At 44.6% G+C, this 17,362-nt stretch overlaps 1 protein-coding gene across 3 annotated transcripts in view; it reads right to left on the minus strand.

Annotated features, from left to right (window-relative positions):
• The window catches only part of Bub1b (BUB1 mitotic checkpoint serine/threonine kinase B), an 89,477-nt gene that overhangs the window by 67,536 nt on the left and 4,579 nt on the right, over positions 1–17,362 (minus strand). For all 3 annotated transcript variants that reach the window (XM_050134107.1, XM_050134106.1, XM_050134105.1), the window contains exon 2: positions 17,153–17,199. The gene's annotated coding sequence lies outside the window, so the exon portion shown is untranslated. The remainder of the gene's footprint in view (positions 1–17,152; positions 17,200–17,362) is intronic.

The following is a 17,362-nucleotide window of genomic DNA, read 5'->3' on the forward strand; positions in this document are numbered from 1 at the left end:
AGGGAATATTCCTTACTTAACCCACGTTTCCTGGCTCTCTGTTATGGGAACAAATTCACTTCTCCTTCTCCCTCTCCCCCTCCCTTCATCCCCCACCCCCAGTGTGTGTGTGTGTGTGTGTGTTGGTCTGCCACTGTGTGTGTGTGGCGGTCAGAGGAAACCCTCTGCTGTTGGTCTTGCCTTCCCCTTATTTGAAACAGGGTTTCTTTATTGTCAGTGTGCTGTGTATACAGGGTATAGGGTTGTGAGCTTCAAGGATTCCTGACTCCACCTCTTGCCCCATTTTAGCAGTGTTGGGATTACAGACACATGCTACCATGCCCAGCTATATAGGACTTCTGGATATTCAAACTTGGCTTCTCGTATGTACACAAGTAGCTGAGCCATCTCCCAGGTGGCATTTCTAATGGGAACATCTAGAGAAGGTCAAAGATCTAGCAGGAAACCAATGACGTGCTATTAGTGACATTAGTCAAGATGGTTTACAGCGGTCAGAGCAGGGTGAGAAGGGAACGGTTGCCCCTGGTTCTGATGGTACAAGATAAGACAGTCACCAGGAGCTCGCTGCAGAACAGCAAAGGCAGGGCCTGGCAGGGCAGCTCCCGATGAGCCTCCAACAATCATGGCACCTCAGAGGATGCCTTCTCCAACTTTCTAGTTTCCACCCAAGGCTTCCCGTTGGCCAAATGAACTAGAAGTTGGGCAAAACGACTAGCTGACATAGGCCTTTCAGGGAGAGGCTGTTGGGAAAGAGTGGAGGAGGAAGCAAGTAGGGTAAACAAGAGGGGAAGGTGTTCCTGGGAAGAGGGGCTACCTCATGCTTATTCCATGCTTCTTACTTGTTTATCCTTGTTTTAATGATTCTTTTGTGTTTTTGTCATTTACTATTAATTATTTCAAATTATACTTGGGACTAAATGGAGTGTGAGCAAAGTCCAGACTGGCCAGGTGGTAGCGGTGCACACCTTTAATTCCAGCACTCAGGACAGAGGCAGGCAGATCTCTGTGAGTTCAAGGCCAACTTGGTCTACAGAGTGAGTTCCAGGGCAGGCTCCAAAGCTACACAGAGAAACTGTCTTGAACAACAACAACAACAAACGGTCCAAGCTGGGCTCAAACAATGTAGCCTTGAATGGCCATGAACCCCTGATTCTCCTGCTTCTATCTCCTCAGTGTTGGTATTGCAGGTATATGTCGCCACAATTGTCAATAAGCCTTACCTTGGCTCTGGGTAGTAGATATACCAGGTAGCCCTGGCTTCAGTAAGATGGCTACTTCTCAGTCAATGTCTATGGTAGGCAGTCATGACAGGGATGGTAGATTTGTTCTACAGATTCACTGCGCTTTGGCCCTTTTATAGATTTCCGGCTGAGACTGTCTCCAAGAGATCTTTGGCTAAGCAGAGCACCAGCTGGAGTCTCACCCACGACCTTGACTCCAGTGTCACTAAGAGTGCTGCTGTGTGAACACTGCAGAGGCCTGGCACTGTCTGCATGCTTGGACCTAACGAACGTCTTAGGCTTGGGATGAAGTTTGCCCCCCACGCCCCCAGCCTGAGGATCATATGGGGTGTTGGGGAGACATGGCACCATTCAGGTTTCAAGGAAAGAAAAAGTCTCTTTTAGAAGCAAAAACCCAGGCAGGATCTGTATTAGTTCATTACTGTCACCAATAACATACTACAAACTGATCAAATGATAAAGAAACAAGTTTGGGGCTGGGGGTATAGCTAAGTTTGTAAAAGGCTGGACTAGTTTGCACAAAGCCCTGGGTTTGATCTGCAACACCTCATAAAGCACGCGCTGTGACACTTGTCTATAATCCCAGCATTTAGGAAATCGGAGGTAGGAGGATTACAAATTCAAGGTCCCTCTTGGCCAGGCAGAGTTAGAGGCCAGCAAGGGTTACATGAAACTGACTCAAGAAAGGAGGGAAGGTGACAGTGAGAGGAGGAAAGGAAGGGGAGAAATAGGGAGAGGAAGGGAGAAAAGATCTTTGAACTAGGTCTGTGTGCCTGCTGCACCAGGAGACAGAGGTTGGAGGATCATTTGAGCCCCTGAGATCAACTTAGGCAATGTGGGTTTAGTTTGGCTGTGGTTCTGGTGGTCCAAGGTTGAGGAGCCTTATCTGGAATTGATTTTTTTTGCTGGCACAGTCCCTAAATGATGCAATGTCACGCATCAAAAGCCAGATATTTTTAAAGGGCCAACAAGATGGCTCAGAGGGGAAAGGCATTTGCTACCAAGCCTGAAATACTGACCTTAGTTCAGTCCAAGCCAGACATGGTGGAAGGAGAGAACTGACTCATTGATACCCATGAGTTGTCCACTTGTTTCCACATGCACAGTGTGGCACATATACACACGTGTGCACACACGTGCACATACACACACTGAGTGAATAAATAATTGTAGTAAAAAACAAAACCAAAGCCGCATGATGGTGGCGCATGCCTTTAATCCCAGCACTCGGGAGGCAGAGGCAGGCGGATCTCTGTGAGTTCGAGGCCAGCCTGGTCTACAGAGCTAGTTCCAGGACAAGTTCCAAAGCTACAGAGAAACCCTGTCTCGAAAAAGCAAAATAAAGAAAGAAAAAAATAAAACCCAGACCATTAACTGTAGCAGGTTTATTAGTACGGCTCTCTCTGTAATCTCAGCCCTTAGGAATGGAGGCAGGATTAGGAATTCAAAGTCATACTCTGCTGTACAGCAAATTCCAGGTCAGCCTGAGTGGCTTAAGACCTTTGTCACAAACAACAACAGCAAGACCAACACACAGAGAGAGAAACAGACAGACAGACAGACAGACAGACAGACAGAGAAACACATTGAGACAGAGAGCCAGGAAGAAATCCACAGAAAGAGACAGAGACAGACTTGCACATAGAGGGAGTGTGTTGTGTCTTCTGGCATTTCTCCTTATAAGCCACCAGGATTCAATTATCCCCAAGATCGAATGACATTATCTTATCCTAATCACATCTTAAAACCCTAGCTATGTTCACCCTGTTAATTCTTCTTAATGTGGATTAAATTTCAACACAGGAACCATCGAAAGACACACTAAGAACCACATCCACACCATAGCGGGATCCCGTTGGAGGAAGGCAAGTCTGAAATTACAACCAGACTTATGTTCTTATAAGAACTTGTTGTGGGATATTTGATCACACTGTGAACCCTGAATTTACATTTGCATTAATTAAATAAAATCAACTTCGGATCAGGAGGCTGAGTTAGCAACCAGTTGACAGAAAGTAATCAGAGCGTCCTAGGGTATATGTAAGACTATAGATACACAGGAAGTTGTAGAGAACGAATGGTAGTATGGGTTCTTTTGTTTTGACAAGGCAGAAGGAAGCTAGTTGCTACTCAACTTCTCTGAGCTAACAGGTTTTCATCCCAGCTTTTGACTCTCAACTCCTTTTTAGTTTGTTTTTGGTTTTTGTTTTTGTTTTTCGAGACAGGGTTTCTCTGTAGCTTTGGAGCCTGCCCTGGAACTACCTCTTGTAGACCAGGCTGGCCTCGAACTCACAGAGATCTGCCTGTCTCTGCCTCCCAAATGCTGAGATTAAAGGTGTTACCAGAGATTAAAGGGTTGTTACCAGAGAAGCAGACTGGTAACTTCTGGCCTTGTTTACAGGTTAAAACAGCAGCAAACTGAGCACAGCCTCTGTACTGACAGAAAAACAGCAGGGACTGTCCTTTGCGAGCCCAGTCACACAGGCTGCCAGGCTTTGGGAGGGCGCCTACTAGACCCTGCTTCTACTGGTCCTCTGTCACTCGGGGCCAGAAAGGATCAAAACTCCAGGCTGTTCTCAGCAGTCAAGAAGGATGGCTGCCTTAGTTAGGGTTTCTATCGCTGTGAAGAGACACCATGACCACAGCAACTCCTATAAAGGAAAGCATTTAACTGGCGGCTCACTTACAGTTCAGAGGTTCAGGCCAGAAGGAGCTGAGGGGGTCTTACATCTTGACCCGCAGGCAATAAGGAGTGGGCTGAGACAATGTGCATGGCTTCAGCATATATGAGACCTCAACTCCCACCCCCACAATAACACATTTCATCTAACGAGGCCACACCTCCTAATAGTGCCACTCCCTATGAGCTTATGGAGGCCAATTACATTCAAGCTACCATAATGGCCTTTCCTCCTTCTACCTCTAAAGAACTGAATCACCAGGTATGACCCTGCCCTTTGAGATTGGCTCCAAAGCCAATCAAACAGCCTTCTTTGCTCTCTATTCTCCAAGAGGATTAGAGGACATAACTCCCCTCTCTTTGTCCTTGCTAGCTTTTCTTTCTTTTTCATCAACTTTATTTACTGATTTGTTTATTTATTATTAGTAGTAGTATGTGTGTTTTAACTTAGTGTCTCATGTAACCCATGCAGGCCTAATACTCACGATGTAGCTGAGGCTGGTCTTGAACCCCTGACTCTCTTGTCTACATTCCTCAAGTGCAGGGTTATAGGTGTGTACCACTATTCCTGGTTTAATAGCTGTGCCCTGAGAGGGATCTGTGGAAACTCCAAAGGCAGGGTCCAAATTTGAGCATCCTGGGGGATCCAGAGACCTTACCCACGGTTAGGCTTGGCTTTTCCGATACAGACAACCCAAAGGCTAAAAGAGTTCCTTGAGAGTAGAACTTGAGGTCAGAAGTCAAGGCAGTCCAGACTTCCCTTTAAGCCAGAAAAGTTCCAGCCCAGCTGGGGATGCTGGCACACACTCTGTCCCACTGGGTTTCCTCCACACACTGATGGCTTCTGGGGCAGAACTGAGTGATAACGCATTGGATACACAGAAGGCCAATAGAAAACCAGAATTTAGAACAATCTGACTTTGTCCTGGAGCCAAGCTGCCCCGCCATGGCCAGAGAACAAAGGACTCTGCAGACTTGAAAACAACACGAGACTTTGATGGTACAACTTTAAAGCAGGGGTAATGGATCAGGGCCAAGTTCTTCCGCATTCCCAGGTCTGTCCTGCCTGCCCTCGTGGAGATTTCCTTCCACAGTCCCATACTGTGACCATGCATCTGAATGCTTGTGCTGTTGTGGGTGCTGTAGATTCACCGTGTGCCTCATTGTGTCTAGTGAGGACCCTCTTCTTGCCAAATGACCTGAATGTTCTCTGGAGCTTAAGTGAGGAGCGCCGGAGCCAGATCTCACCTGGATCTAGAGGAGGCAGAAGCAGTAGTTGGGAAGGCAGAGAGATCTGGGGAGAATGTCTTTGCCTTGGGCCTTTGGCCTCACTTTAGGGAGGTTCCTGAACAGTTGCTACCTGCTTGTGGCCTGCAGCCCTGCTTGGAAGGCCTGCCATCTGCTTCCCACAGGTCAGCTTCTAATATTGAGGCTGATTGCAATCATTACTAAGTGACCTAATTAACTCATTGTTCCCGCTTTCTTCTCAGAGTTTGTGAATGCGTGCCAATAAACATACCATCTGTGGCTAGCTCCAAGCTCGAAATGTGGGGTTTATGTGGTCATTTCAGAGGCCCAGGTGCACTAAAGAGATAGTTCTTTTCTTTTCTTTCTTTTTTTGTTTTTTGTTTGTTTTGGGGTTTTCTTTCTTTTTTTTTTATTTTTATTTTTCAAGACAGGTTTTCTCTGTGGCTTTGGAGCCTGTCCTGGGACTAGCTCTTGTAGACCAGGCTGGCCTCGAACTCACAGAGATCTGCCTGCCTCTGCCTCCCGAGTGCTGGGATTAAAGGCATGTGCCACCACCGCCCAGTACATGCCAGCTACTTCTCCAGTAATTCCTTAAAGTAATTAAATGTGTGATTTCACTCACTCTCAATTACAATTTCCATTTCCAGTACATTAGTACATTATTTAGGAACTAAAATGGAAGAATCAATAGCTTGGCTCTTGTCAAAAGACAAAGAGTCACAACACACTTAGAGATATAGTTGGCTTTTCCTTAAGAATTCTATAAATAGGATAAGCTCTCTCAAGGCAATAGTGCAATAGTAGCATTGCAAGTTTCCTCCTATAGAAGCAAGGAATGCAGAGAGAGAGAGAGCTGATTGGTTAGTCCAGGCTTTTTTTTTTTAGGGGTTAAAGCAGGGGCAACTTCCTTACTAGATGACTAGGACTGAACTCTCTAGTTCTCAGGAAATGCTGATCTGTTTTGGGATCAGCCTGTTTGTTCCTTAAAGTCTCAGTATGATAATGTGATGTTTAGCATAACTGACTCCATTTTTTTGTTGGTTTGTAGTGGCCCAATACAAGAGTTCAATTCAAAATAATGACTTTCTCTGCTTAACATTCCAAAATTACTATTGTAAAAGTGACGATGGCAGCCCCGCGAGCCTGTCGCACAGGCTATAGGTCCCCCCGAGATTATGAAAGCTTGGGGCTCTCTTACCGGCTTTCGGTTTCATCTTTAGCTTTAGGTTCATTTTTCTCCCTTCTCTCACAGGAAGTGGCAAATGGGTGGGGCAGAGTGGGTGGGGGTGGTGGCCCGTGCCTGTAATCTCTAGACTGTAATCTCTAGGTGAGGAGAGGAGAGTCCTCCTTGGCTGCACAGGGCATTTGAAGTCGGCCTTGGCTACATGAGACCCTTCCTCACAAATCAATCAGTTAATTGATTAATTAGTTAATAGAAAATAACTACCTCAGCCAGGCGGTGGTGGCGCACGCCTTTTATCCCAGCACTCAGGAGGCAGAGGCAGGCAGATCTCTGTCTGTGAGTTCGAGACCAGCCTGGTCTACAAGAGGTAGTTCCAGGAGGACAGGCTCCAAAGCTACAGAGAAACCCTGTCTTGAAAAACCAAAAAAAAAAAAAAAACAAAAGTAGTTGTCATGTAACTCTTAGCCTTTTTAGTTAGTGGGAGTTCTGAAAGGCACAAGCCATTGGAAGGACACTGGTGGCTCTAAGGGGTCAGCTGAGGCTGTCCACTCACGTTCCCTTTTGGGGGAAGGGAAGAGAAACTAACAGTGCAGCTACACAGTTGGCAGTATGCAGAACACTTCTACATTCGTCATCTAAGACACTGGGACTCAAAATTTAAGCGACCTGGGCTGAAGCAGTAGCTCAGTCGGTAGAGTGTTTGCCTGGCGTGCAGGAAGCCCTGGGTTCGATCCCTAACAAGGCACAAACTGGGTGTGGTGTGCACACCTGGAGTCTCTGCACTCAACCCGGAGGTAAAGAGCATCATTATTATACGGTGAGCTTGAGACCAGACCAGGAAATATAAAAAACAAAACAAACAACAACAAGAACATACAGGGTGCAAAGCATGATTTCCAGTGTTGCTGAGAATCCCAGATCCACCCTCCACTGATTACTGTTTTCTTCCTCTGCGTTCTCAACAAGCAGGTGGCCATTCCCTCGAATCAAAAGCGAGGAGGCGAGAAGCAAACATTCAGGTCTACACAAATCAGCTCTTATCCAATTGGTCATATACGTGGGTACTAAGTGATCTGGCTTCCATTTCACTTTCCAGACTCTGGGAATAGCAGACACACCAGGTTGGACAGTGTGTGTGTGTGTGTGTGTGTGAGNGGCGATGTAGCCTCGGTCTGGTTCCAGGCTCATTCAGTGATTCAGTGCATGACTGAGGCCGGGAAATAGAACATCTTTCCTATTTCTCAGATAATTCAGCTTGTCTTCTAGGAGGCGTTTGCCACTGACTGATTTAAAATGGACTGTATGCTTGGGAGGTGCAGGCAAAAGTTCAAAGTTGTCTCATCTACATAGTGTGTTCCAGGCTATCCTGAGCTATAGGATACTCTGCCTGGAGCAGGCTGGGGGTTAAGGTGTCAGATTCAAGCACTTCTTCTCAGGGTTGGCTGGCCCTCTAAAAGATGGGAGCAGGCTGCATGTCTCCAGGAACCCTGACTCAAGTTGAGGCTGGGAAAAGCTCATTTCCTTTCTGGGTTTCATATCTCACAGGCTAAGGTTGGGACGAGCACGGCAGAATGGAAAGAGCGCACTTTAGGGCCTTTAAGAAGCCTGCATTAGGCCGGGCGGTGGTGGCGCACGCCTTTAATCCCAGCACTCAGGAGGCACAGGCAGGCGGATCTCTGTGAGTTCGAGACCAGCCTGGTCTACAAGAGCTAGTTCCAGGACAGGCTCCAAAACCACAGAGAAACCCTGTCTCGAAAAACCAAAAAAAAAAAAAAAAAAAAAAAAAAAAAAAAAAAAAAAAAAAAAAAAAACAAAAAAAAAAAAAAAAAAAAAAAAAAAAAAAAAAAAAAAAAAAAAAAAAAAAAAAAAAAAAAAAAAAAAAAAAAAAAAGAAGCCTGCATTAGAAGATGTACCAATTTTAAAATTAGAATACTCTGTTATTAGAAATCTCTGCCTAGCTGATCAGTGGTGGCACGCATACCTTTAATCCCAGCACTCAGGAGGCAGAGGCAGGTGGATCTCTGTGAGTTTGAGGCCAGCCTGGCCTACAGTGTGTTTCAGGACAGCCAGTGCTATACAGAGAAACCCTGTCTCAAATAAATAAATAAATAAATAAATAAATAATAAAAACAAAAACAAATAAAAACCAACCAAACAAACAAAAGAAGCTCTGCCTAGAGGTATATTGTTTAAATAATTTATTTATTTTTATTTTGTGTGCATTAGTGTTTTGCCTGTATATATGTCTGTGTGAGAGTAGCAGATCTCTACAACTGGAGTTATAGCAGTTGTGAGCCACCATGTGGTTGAAGGGAATTGAACCCAGGTCCTCTGGAAGAGCAACTAGTGCTCTTAACTGCTGAGCCATCTTTCCAGCCTTAAGAAGTATCTTCTTAAACCATATATATATATATATATAAAATCTTGGAGCTTTAAGAAATTCTATAACTGGTCCCTGTCCCTCAGATGATGACAATTGATCTCAATGGAGCATCTTGAATTTTTTTAATTTCCCAGGTAATTCTTGTAACCCCCCCTTTTTTTTTATTTTACATTTACTTACATGTGTGGTCCCATTCTAGCATATCATGGCATATGTGTGGAGGTCAGAGGACAACTTGTGGGAGTCAGTTCTCACCTTCGTGTGGGTTCTGGGGTCAAACTCAGGTCAGCAGGCTTGGTGGCAAGCATCTTCAGCCACCAAGCCAGCTCACTGGCAATCTTCAGGCAGTTCTAACATGCAGCTCTGCTGAGAACCCATCTTCATCACCGGGAGGAGGTCTGGGAGGGAGGTTGAGAACCTACTTTTCTGATGCTCCAGGGTGCTGCTTAGAGAATTTGTCTAACTGGAGTTCAGGAGAGTCTGCTTGCTAGTAAATAAATAGATAAATAAATAAATAAATAAATAAATAAATAAATAAATAAATAAATAAATACTACAACCGCTGTGCTGGCTAGTTTTATGTCAACTTGATGCAAACTAGAGTTATTTGAAAGGAGGGAACTTCAATTGAGAAAATGCCTCTACAAGATCCTGCCGTAGGGCGTTTTGTTAATTAACGATTGATGGGCAAGGGCCCGGCCCATTGCGGGTGGTCACAGCTCTATACCTGACGTCCTGAGTTCTCTCCTGAGCTAGCCCTGGTGAGAAGGCAGTAAGCAGCAGCCTGCCATAGCCTCTACATCAGAGCATCCAGGTTCCTGTCCTGACTTCCATCAAGATGAGCACTGATGGAAGTGTAAGCCAAATAAACCCTTCCTTCCCAACTTGCTCTGGTCACGGTGCTTCCTCATAGCAAGGGTAACCCTAAGGCACCACCAAACATTATGTGTCAGGGATTTGGGTATAATTTGGTATAAAGCATTAACATACATAATCTTATTTATTCTTCTTTGTTTTATATTTATTTTTTTTTTTGAGACAGGGTTTGTGTATCGTGTGTGTTTAGCCTGGACTGTCCTGGAACTCACTCTGTAGTTCAGACTGACCTCAAAATCACAGAGACCCATCTGCTTCTACCCCTCGAGTGCTGGGATTAAAGGTGTGAGCCACCACTGCCTAGCACCTTATTTATTCTTAAAGTAGTTATATTCTATACATGCCTTTTAAGATAATTCATGTTTTTAACATGCTACAGTTCGTTTTGCAGGTTTAATTTCTGAAAAGCGGGTCAATCTTTTTTTTTCATTTGTTTTGTGGATTTATTTTTATTGAATTTACTTATTTACAAATGTGTGTGAACAGGTCTTTGGGTGCAAGTGACATATGTGGAGGTCAGAGAATAACATATGGGAGCTGGCTGGTAGATTCTGGGGGTCAAACTTAGCTTGTCAACCTTGGCAGTAGGTGTCTTTACCCACTGTGCCATCTCTCTGGCCTGTATGTGTGTGTGAGAGAGAGAATTTTATCACAAGGAGAACATGTCATAGCTACTGTTAGTTGAACACTCTTATGTAGAGGTACTTTGTATTTACTTATTACATTTATTTGTATTTGTTTATTAACTTACGACAGTTTATACTCCAACCTTATGTAAGAACCCTGTCTTAGTTAAGGTTTCTATTGCTGTGAAGAGACACCATGACCACAACAACCATTATAAAGGAAAATATTTAATTGGGGCTGGTTTACAGTTCAGAGGTTTAGTCCATTGTCATGGCAGGGAGCATGGTGGTGTGCAGGCAGACATGGTGCTGGAGAGGTAGCTGAGAGATCTCCACCTTGATCAACATGCAGCAGAAGGAAAACTGGGTGCCACACTGGGTGTAGCTTGAGCATATGAGACCTCAAAGCCCGCCTCCACAGTGACACGCTTCCTCCAACAAGGCCATACCTACTCCAGAACACGTGAGTCTATTCAAGCCACCACAGACCCCATCTGTTAGGTGATGTGACAGAACTTAGAGGCTACCTTATAATAGGTGCAAAGCTGGGGCGTGAATCTCTGTTGGAGGAGGGGCCACTTGTTTGTTCCCAGCTGCTTAGCTCCGAAATAATCACACAGAAACTATATTAATTAAAACACTTCTTGGCCTGATGGAGGAAGGACATTGGTTAATTATAATAAAGAAACTGCCTTGGCCCATTTTATTGGTTAGAACATAGGTAGGCAGAGTAAACAGAACAGGATGTTGGGAGAAAGAAGCTGAGTCAGAGAGTCACCATGATTCTCCCATTCCAGACATACACAGGTTAAGATCTTCTCTGGTAAGCCATCTCGTGGGCTACACAGATTATTAGAAATGGGTTAGATTAATATGTAAGAGCTAGCCAGTAAGAGGCTACAGATAACGGGCCAGGCAGTGTTTAAAAGAATACAGTTTCCGTGTAATTACTTCGGGCATAAGCTAGCCATGCGGGCGGCCGGGTGCCGGGGATGCAGCCCCGCCGCTCCTAATTCAACATTGGCCCATTAGCTCTAACTTCTTATTTGCTAACTCTTACACCTTAATTTAACCCATCTCTATTAATCTGTGCATCACCACAAGGTCATGGCCTACCAGCAAAGTTTCAGCACATCTGTCTCTGGCGGCAGCTGCATGGCTTCTCTCTGACTCCACCCTCTCTCTCCCAGCATTCAGCTTAGTTTCCCCACCTTGCTCTGTTCCCCTATAGCTCTGCTATAGGCCCAAAGCAGTTTTTCTTATTTATCAATGGTAATCACAGCATACAGAGGGAAATCCCATATCAAATCTCCACAGTGCAGACTCTAAATCTTGCTCTTACTCTTTTATATTGGCCATTGGCTCTTTTTTGTTTTGTTTTGTGTTTGTGTGTGTGTGTTTTGTTTTTTCGAGACAGGGTTTCTCTGTAGCTTTGGATCCTGTCCTGGAACTAGCTCTTGTAGACCAGGCTGGCCTTGAACTCACAGAGATCCACCTGCCTCTGCCTCCCGAGTGCTGGGATTAAAGATGAACGCCACCACACGGCTGCCATTGGCTCTAAGAAAAAAAGAAAAGAAAAGAAAAGAAAAGAAAAGAAAAGAAAAGAAAGAAAGAAAGAAAGAAAGAAAGAAAGAAAGAAAGAAAGACAGACAGACAGACAGACAGATTTCCTTTTTGGGACAGAATCTCTGTCACTGTAGCCTAGGATGGCCTAGGATTTACTAGACAAACTTGTGGCAATCACCCTGCCTCAGCCTCCCATGTATGAGGATTACAGGCATGGACCACCATATCTAATTTATACTGATTGCTCCACTAAGTAAGAGCATTGTCTTACAGTGCTGTCTGTGCCCAGTAAATTAGATCTCCAAGGATCCCAGCTTTTTCTTCTGTGGCTGCCAGGCATGACTAAAATGGAAGAGGGATGAGCTACCCACCCCTTCCTAGTGCCTTCCTAGTCATACTTGTGTGTCTTGGGGCACATAGCATGCACCTAATAAATACTGTGAAAGTTTCTTTTTAGAGAAGAAGTGATAATTATTTCAGTTAAACCCATTGGGATTGTCTGAAACTAGGAAGTGACCTTATTGTCAGAGACAAAGTGAAACAAGGTTCTCAAAATAAAACACAAACATTTTAAACTAGGTGTGGCGGCACATTCCCGTAATTCTAGCACGGGTCAAGCTGAGGCAAGCCAACTGTAAGTTTGAGGCCATCCTGGGCTACATGGTGAGACTGTCCACCCAAAAGCACCTAATTTTTTTTCGAGACAGGGTTTCTCTGTAGCTTTGGTGACTGTCCCGGAACTAGCTCTAGTAGAACAGGCTGGCCTCGAACTCCCAGAGATCCGCCTGCCTCTGCCTCCCGAGTGCTGGGATTAAAGGCATGCGCCACCACCGCCCGGCCTAATTTTTTATTAGTATCTTTTGTGTTTCTTTTTTGAGAATTTCATACATATGTCCAATGTATTTTAATCATATCTACCCCCCACCTCCAACTTCCCCTGGATCCCCCAACATTGCCCCTCCCCATTTCATATCCCTTTTCTTCTTTTAAAAAGCAAACAGTCCACTGAGTCCAAGTTACTTGCTCTGTGTACAAGGGGCAGAGGGAGCCACCCACTGCAGCATGGGTACCTACCAGTAGCCACACCCCTGAACAAAAGTGATTGTCTTCCTATGCACCCATCAATGCAAATGGCTCCTCAGCTAGGGGTGGGGCCACGTGAACTCTCCTTTATCAAGCTGGCATTCTGCCTGGATTCATCTTGTGCAGGCAACCACCGCTGCTGTGAGTTCAGGAGAGCTACAGCCCTGCCATATCCAGAAGGCAGCACTTCACAGCGGTCCTTTCCATCCTCCGGCTCTTCCATTCTTTCTGCATGCTCTTCCTCAGTGTGCCCTGAGCCTTGGGCCTGAAAGCCCACGGCCACTTAGTCTCAGCACTTTGACCAGAAGTCTCTGTAGTAACCGAGAGAGGCCCACTGCAAAAACAGGCTTCTCGGACCAAGGCTGAGATTAGTGTGACTCTAGGGGTATACACATAAATATTTAGAACGGAGTTTTATTATGTATACAATATGCTGTCTGTGTGTATGCCTGAAGGCCAGAAGAGGGCACCAGACCCCATTACAGATGGTTGTGAGCCACCATGTGGTTGCTGGGAATTGAACTCAGGACCTTTGGAAGAGCAGGCAATGCTCTTAACCTCTGAGCCATCTCTCCAGCCCTAGAACGGAGTTTTGACTACATGACCCTTTAATAAAATAGCAGGCTGCCCCTAGGACCTATCACTTCTTCAGACATGGGCTTCTGATCAGCTTTACCGTGCCAGACATGAGTTCCCTCCTGCAGAGCAAGATCTGATCAGAGAGCAGTGGCCACAGCAGCCAAGCCACTATTGTCCCAGTGGCCTGCGAATGAAGGTTCCCGGAGAGAAGCTGCACCTTCTCTCTACAAGGCCAACTGACTGATTAAAAAATGAGTTTAGAGAGGCTGTAATGCTACAGTTCAGAGCCTAATAACAATTTATCTTGTGCTATCTTTAGCCCCCTAAACAGCCATTCCTTGACCACTGTTAATAGTTTCCATCACCCAACACTTGGGCAAAATGTCTAGCCTCCCCAATCGCTGGCACTTCCCGGTTCCAGGGATGCGCGTGCGCCATCAGGTGCTCAGGCAATTTACATAGCCACTGGGGCCCTCAAGCCCTACTTGACCCCTACTTGACAGACGTGCAGCGTGGTCGTGACACGTGATGCAGCTACAGCCACGTAAGCCCCGTGTGCACAGGCGCTAGGCAGCCTTTAAAAGCGGGACGTGTCCGCTCCAGGCTCTCTCTTTTTGTCCTTCTGAAGAGATCTCCCTCTCCCCACCCCATTTCTCTCTATCTCTCCCTCTCTCTCTCCCTGCACCAGCTTCCTCAGGCCTGCGCAAATGTCTTTCTCTTAATAAACACTTAAAGTGGGTTTCTTTGTGTGTTTCCTGATCTTGCTTGCTCCCTGTAATTTCAACCACCTTTGGGGCTGACTTAACACCCTTTGACTTAAAACCTTTTAGAATGTCATTAACTCAACAAAACCCAGTTTCCACCAATGAAAAAACTAAGAGCATCATCAGTTAGCATTTGAGGCAAATCTCTGAGATTTTTCCACTTTGCTGTAAGCATGTACTTAATATTTCCACCAATGTATTTGAAAAGCACACTGATTTATGACTTTTTTGTTCTGTTACTATGAAAACATCATAAAATTTAGGGTAACATAAGTCTGTGTTCCTAGGCCATAGCCATTCATATTTGCCTTCAGAATAATCTCTTATCCTCTTCGGGGTAAGAGTCATGCTTTTTGTGTTAATAGGGAACATTCTGAAAGATTTGAACATTTGGAAAACCTTTTTTTTTTTAAAAAAAAAAAGACAGGGTTTCTCATTGTAGCCCTGGTTGGCCTAGAAATCACTCTGTAGACCAGGCTGGCCTCAAACTCAGATCCACCTGCCTCTGGCTTCCAAGTGATGGGATTAAGGATGTGTGCTACCACCACCTGGTGAAAAGACTTAATTTTTAAAAACTGAAGATCATTTTTCAACCACAGTCTAAATATTTGTATTTATCTATTATGATTACATGTGTAGTTGTACATGCCATGGTACGTGTGCAGCTGGTTCTCTCCTTCCACCCTAAGTGCCAGGATGGAACTGAGGTTCTGTGCTTTCCTGGCAAGCATCTTTACCCACTGAGCCATCTTGCCAACCTTAAGCCTTTCTTCTAAGTGACAAAGAAATAGTAGTTTGAATGAAGTTGCTCAGTGGTAAAGCACTTGCTTAGCGTTGAAAAGCCCTGGGTTCTGTTCCTAGAACTGTAAAACAACAGCAAATCCCCCCAATACCCAAAGAAATGAAGTAGGAGGCTTGTCTACTTGCAGGAAATCGTCAAGCAATAAACACCTAAGCAATGACATCCTTCCCATAGATAAGAAAACTAACAAACATCAGAGACACTTGCTGAGGAGCTGGACTTCTCTTCAAATCTCTGAAAACTTGCCTAGTCCAAAGACACAGTTAAGGACAGTCTTATGTCTAGAAGATACTGGAGAAGTCAACAGAAATGTTCATGGAGAACAGGGGTCAGAACTAGACTACTCTGAGGGTAGCAGTAAAGATTTTTTTGGGGGAATCAAACTTCCAAGACTATCCCTGGGTGGATGGGTGGAACAAAATGATAGAAAAGCAAGCCTACTTTATATTGACAGTCAGTAGGGTGGGGGCTTTGAGCTGAGACAAGTTGTCTGTATTGACCTGGAACCAGATGCCCTTGTCTGAGATAGTTGACCTTTGGGGTGGATTTGAGATTCACGAGGAATGCTGAAGTTAAGCTTCTGTTTGTCCAGGAGCAATCCTGCTGTTTCCTAGGACACTCACCAGCACTGCCGTTAGGGGAAGCCCAATTTGGACCTAACAGTCCCACATACTTCATACCCTCATTGTAAGGAAGCCAGATCTGAAAAAACAATTCCACTCTAAAGCATTTGTGATGTTTTACTCCAGTTGTGAAATCCATGATTGATCCTGGTGTTTAGTTTCTTTATCAGAAGGCCACATGGTTGCTGCTGCTGAAGCCTGGAGCAACCTCAGAACCTTGTCTGAGCTAGGGGAAGAATTCAGAATTCTTGGGATTTCCCATTCATTGCTATAGGTTAGTTGCATCTAGAACAGACTTGACTACATCAAAACCTAAAATGACCTTTTCCAGTTTCATTGTAGATTGATGTTTCTTTAGGCCAGTTGTTCTCAAACTATGGGTCATGACCCCGTGACAAACCTCTGTCTCCAAAAATATTTACATTACAATTTGTAACAGTAGCAAAATTACAGTTATGAAGTATCAACAAAAAATAATTTTATGGTTGGTGGTCACCAACATGAGGAACTGTATTAAAGGGTCACAGAATTAGAAAGGTTGAAAACCACGGTTTTAGACAATGTAATCCAATAATGGCAATTACAGCTGAGCTTGTCAAAAAAGACACTTTCATATTTATTCAAATATTGAACCAGGCTAGGGGTGGTGATACACACTATTAATCCCAGAATTTGGGAGGCAGATCTCTGTGAATTCAAAGTCTGCCTGGTCTACAAAGTGACATAGAGCTATCTCAATAAATGATAGATAGATAGATAGATAGATAGATAGATAGATAGATAGATAGATGCATGCGTAGGTAGGTAGGTAGATAGATAGATAGATAGATAGATAGATAGATAGATAAAATACTGAACCAAATGTCCTTAACACTTACCATAGAGTAAGTCAGCTTAGACGTGCAAAGAGCAACCAGAGAACTAGGGGACTGGCAGAGCTGTCACCAGTGGAGTGCAGCACTCTAGAAAGATTGTGATGTAATCTGCTGGCCTAGTCTGTCACCTGGGTACCTTATCCCTTTAAGAGACAAGCACCATGTCCTCCCAACCTCCCCCCTTCTGCCTTCCTACTTCCTCTCCTGCTCTCTCTCTCTCTCTCTCTCTCTCTCTCTCTCTCTCTCTCNCCTCTCCCGCTCTCTCTCTCTCTCTCTCTCTCTCTCTCTCTCTCTCTCTCTCTCTCTCCTTCTTCTGGAGAGACAGCTTCAGCCTCTCTCTCTCCTCTTCCCTAATAACCCACTGAATAAACTCCATACCCAAGCTCTCTCTGCATGGCATATCTACTGTCTGTCTTCCACTGAGACCTCGGGCCACCTGCCAGGGGATCCGCCAAGGCCTCTGGTGGGACCGCTCACCCACCACCTCTTTATAAATGATAACAGTGATACCCATCTGTGACCTCCACACATGTGTACGAAGGTGCACATACCCAAACATATATACACATGCATATAACACACTAATTAATATTAATTAATTAATTAATCAAACAAAATCTTACCTGGCTGGGTGTGGTAGCGTTCAACTGTAATTCCAACATTTGAGGGGCTGAGGAAGCAAGATTACCATAAATTTAAAACCAGTTTAAACTATATAGTGAATTTAAGGACATATCATATATATACAAGCAAATAAACAGTCATTCAGGCATAAACAAACTATTTTTTTTCTTTTTCTTTCTTTTTTTGTTTGTTTGTTTTTCAAGACAGGG

This window comes from Alexandromys fortis, unplaced genomic scaffold (genome assembly GCF_014885135.2).
Source record: "Alexandromys fortis isolate MF-2015 unplaced genomic scaffold, M_Fortis_MF-2015_v1.1 scaffold_6, whole genome shotgun sequence".
Classification (NCBI taxonomy): Eukaryota; Metazoa; Chordata; class Mammalia; order Rodentia; family Cricetidae; genus Alexandromys; species Alexandromys fortis.